Source organism: Poecilia formosa, unplaced genomic scaffold (genome assembly GCF_000485575.1).
Source record: "Poecilia formosa unplaced genomic scaffold, Poecilia_formosa-5.1.2 Scaffold965, whole genome shotgun sequence".
Taxonomy (NCBI): Eukaryota; Metazoa; Chordata; class Actinopteri; order Cyprinodontiformes; family Poeciliidae; genus Poecilia; species Poecilia formosa.
The window spans coordinates 5,714-9,775 of record NW_006800904.1 but is presented as its reverse complement, the minus strand read 5'-3'; the positions used below and the strand labels follow the sequence as shown (position 1 = coordinate 9,775).

The following is a 4,062-nucleotide window of genomic DNA, read 5'->3' as shown; positions in this document are numbered from 1 at the left end:
GCAGACTGTTAGACTGTCCAATCAGAGTCAGGTATTGTGTAGTTGGTGCTTTTAATCAGTTTTCAGTTAACTAAATTCAAGTCTATGGAACACAAAATGTCACTAAAATCACTCTGTCCTTCTAAAATCTTTCAGAAAATCGTAAAAATGCACTGAATCGTAGCAAATTGTATCGCTCAACAAATATTGTGATAAATATCGTATTGTGACCAGAATATTGTATATCGTATCGTTAAATTATTGTATTGCTACACCCCTAGTTAGGACAGGAGACGAGATGTTTCCATCCCTGAAATTATGATGCATAGAATCACATATCTATGTCTAAACTATGTTACAAAGTAAACACAATAAAAACATGCTTTATCTGTGGCATTGTTCATTAAAATGGCACATTTCTGATGTATTAAAATTAAATACGATTTGTTCATTAATATTGTATTTGCGATTCAGTAAGTACTTTTACTTTTAATAAGTATTTTTAAAAACCAGTACTTTTTTACTTTTACTTAAGTACAAATGTTATTGTGGTACTTTTACTTTTACTTGAGTACATTTTTGTCTGTTTATTTGTACTTTTACTTAAGTACATTTTTTGAGTACTTTCTCCACCACTGGCCGATCCCTGGTTACCGATCTTTAAAAAGCCTGAGCTGCTGATTTTGGTTTTGGCTGATATGAAGTTTTTTGTCTGAAATGTTGCTAAATAAAGCAAGAAAGTCACTGAGCTGCAACAGTGGGTGAATATTGATAACTGTAAACGTTCAGACCTGTTGGTCTGTCAGTCAAACCTCTCACTGCAGAGCAGAAGAGGACAGAGGCTGATGCTTAAACCTTTGCTGATGAAGATAAGATCAGTTTCACATGTAAGTATCAGCCAATCACGATTCCCCAAAATTAAGGAAATCGGCTCCCAGAAATCAACTGGTTGATAAACCAGTTGGCCAATAAATGTGTCCTATATTATACATGTATATAATGTAAACAGCCAGAGATGCAGTCAGTTTATAGCAGGTGTGTGAATGACCTGATGATCGGACTGCTGACTGCAGCCGGTCCACACTGTTAGCAGAACTAGAGGGCCCCAAAACCAGATTTGGCTTAGGGCCCCATGGAGGCTGGGGCCCATGGAGGCTGGGGCCGGCCCTGATTGGTAGCATTAGCTCAGCTGATTCCTCCCTCCAGGAAGCCACCAAACTGAACTCCTGTCCAAATCCAACTACAATAAAGATAAAAAAGAGAAAGAAAATGGAAAGTTAAAATAACAAATAATGCCAGTTTGATGAATCAGATCTAATCCATTTCAGATGCAAAAAACGTTCTGGAATCTATTATTGACATTTTATAAATTCCACAAATCAATCAGAAGGTTTGACAAATGTTGTATTTATTCTGCTGTTAGTACAGAATAATCTAGTTAGGTTTGAAATATCTAGATCACATGTGTCAAACTCAAGGCCCGCGGGCCACATGTGGCCCGCCATGTCATTTTATGTGGCCCCCCTAGCATTTTATAGGCCGACATTGACTTACAATAGGTTTTGAGCATGAATTGACGACAAACTACATCTCCCACAATGCATTCCGATTGTTACCAGCCAACATTACGGCTTCTCGCCACTAGAGAGCAGCAGAGTCACCTCAAGCTGCTTATTAATTTTCCCAGCGAATAAAACTGAGACATCGACAAGCTAACATCAAAACGTCCAAGAAAAGAAAAANTGATCGATAATAGCTGCATAAATCATAAGATATGGCGACATGTAAAACCAGCAGCGCTTCGCTTTCACGGTGGGACTTAGTCCAACTTTTAGCGTCACTGGGAAGGAAAGCTTAAAGAAAGGTAAGATCTGTGGACGTGATGCTAGCAAAGCTAGCTGTACGGAGACACATGTAGCATCTGGATGAAAAAAAGTTGTCACTCATGCGCTGAATTATTGTGTGGAGGTGTTGACTGAGGTGTCCATATATGGGACAACGCTGTGACCAAAGTCTGTAATATAGTGATATGACATTCAGGAACAATCCGATTCTTCTGGACGGATCTTTACTGATTCCTAAGGACTGAAGCCTCACTGAGAGCCGTTCTTTGTTCGTTCTGCGTACGTACACTGCAGTAGCTACTATTTTATTTATATTTAATTGGCGAATAAATAAAACAAGAACATAACGCAGAGCATGCTCACTGCTCTTTGTTTTCGTCTCCTGTCATGGTGGCAGACATGAGGGAGGATGAGAACAGTCACCTCCTGCTGCTTGGTTATTTCTTGCTTATTGAGCGTGGTCAGTGTTCATAGTTGAGCGTTATTTACTGTTAAATGCTATGTTTAATGGTGCAGACAGTTGTGGTTTCTGACATGGGCAATATGGGCAACTGCCCAGGGCGTTATTTTTTTAGGGATGGCAGGAGACCTTTACGGATTGTGGCACAGAGATGAAAGCAAAACAGAATAAAATGAGTTTTAATTGATACTGGTTAAATTTATTTCAGCTCTAAGTATTTAATATCTAGGTATTTTATGGGAATGTGTATTTTCAGATCAATTTGAGAAGCAATTTTGATAGATGCACTTAATTTTATTGTGTCATGTAGCGCGGTGTGCTGGTCTTGGTCTTGTCTTGGTCTCAGGTTCGGTGGTCTAGACTACAACTCTGCTATGTGGCTCCTTGGCTGCATGTCCTCCACTGCCCACCCTTTCTGTTGGATTTCTTTCAAAATAAAAGCCACTAGTGGCAAAAAAAAAGTGAAGTTCATGCTATGTTAGGACTAGGGCTGTATAAATAAATCGATTTGGTGATATATATCGATATTTTCTGCCCTCGGAAAGTATCGATTTTTCATCCGCGAGTATCGATCCGATAAACCATAGGGGTCCACAGCCTGACAGCTCTTTTTAACGTCTAGTTTGTTACGGCGTAGCAGCAAGACTCCGCCTCCCTCAGTCTAACTTTCAACTCGAGCTTAAAGTGCACATTATAAACTACACACCAGTTTTTAAATTGTGTTAATAGGCCAAGTAAAACTGGAGTTATGCTAAAATATTTTTCCGAATGTCAGAAATGTCAAAAGCGCCGCCATTCCCCGGCTTTTCCGATTATGTGAGAGGGAATGAGCTTCCAAACGTACGAAACGAAACATTATATTCCTGTGTTTTTGGAAATATAAAATCTTCAATAAATAACGATGGGCTGTATTTTGTTGCTGAGGAACGAAGTAAAGTTGCGCAAATAACCGTGAAAGAGAAGCGGAACGGAGCAGCTGCAAAAGCAGTAAAATCGCGAAATTAATGCAAATTTCGACTGGTAGCATTCACTTCGTTATTAGCTTTTAGCTTAGCGGTTTCTGTTCTGTATATAAAGGATTACCTGAAGAATGAACATGGTTGATAACATCCGGGCGCAGCGGCAATGTGTTTTGAGCAGGAAGANTGATCCAAACAGATCAACTGAACTCTGAGTGTTTTACCCTGCGCGGTCCGGTGAGCGCTTTTACAAGGATTATTTATTTATTTTTGCGTGGTTTTGCTTCTCCGAAATGGACAGATGTTACGTCTACAGCTCCTCCAGAGTAACGTGAACCCAGAAGGCTCCATTTGTTAAATCCGCTGGATGAGTTACTCCCAGCGGTTTTTAAGTCTTCGCAGTCCGCAGTGGTTGAGCTGCGGACTGCGCATGTTACAGTCTAATTAACTTTTGCATCGTCATTTATTTCCTCAAGATAAACTGCCGGCTCCTCAAATGGATTAACACAACGTTGCATTCTCTTTAGTTTTCTCTGGTCTGTAATGGAGACTTGAATTTAACGTGTCATTTCAACCAAAGGTTTGTAATGCGCTTCCTAACCATTTTTATTTGTAAGTATTGATTTTATTTTTTAGCCATTTAGCCAAGTCTCTGTAGAACCATTTGTCTCTGCTAATGACATCTTCAATACATTGTTTGATCCCAGGCTTAGTTTATGGGAATAGACAGAAACAGTTACCATTATACAGTTTGAATGGTTGATTTTATTTTTGAACCATTTTAATTTTGAGATGTTGATTTTATTTTTGAACCATTTTA

The 4,062-nt window shown here is 39.2% G+C and overlaps 1 long non-coding RNA gene across 1 annotated transcript; it reads left to right on the top strand.

Annotated features, from left to right (window-relative positions):
• The first annotated feature begins 81 nt into the window (after positions 1–81).
• LOC107835062 (uncharacterized) lies at positions 82–3,578 on the top strand. Its single transcript, XR_001660896.1, has 3 exons — positions 82–226; positions 1,015–1,018; positions 3,568–3,578. It is a non-coding gene; the product is annotated as an uncharacterized LOC107835062 (long non-coding RNA).
• Positions 3,579–4,062: the final 484 nt, after the last annotated feature.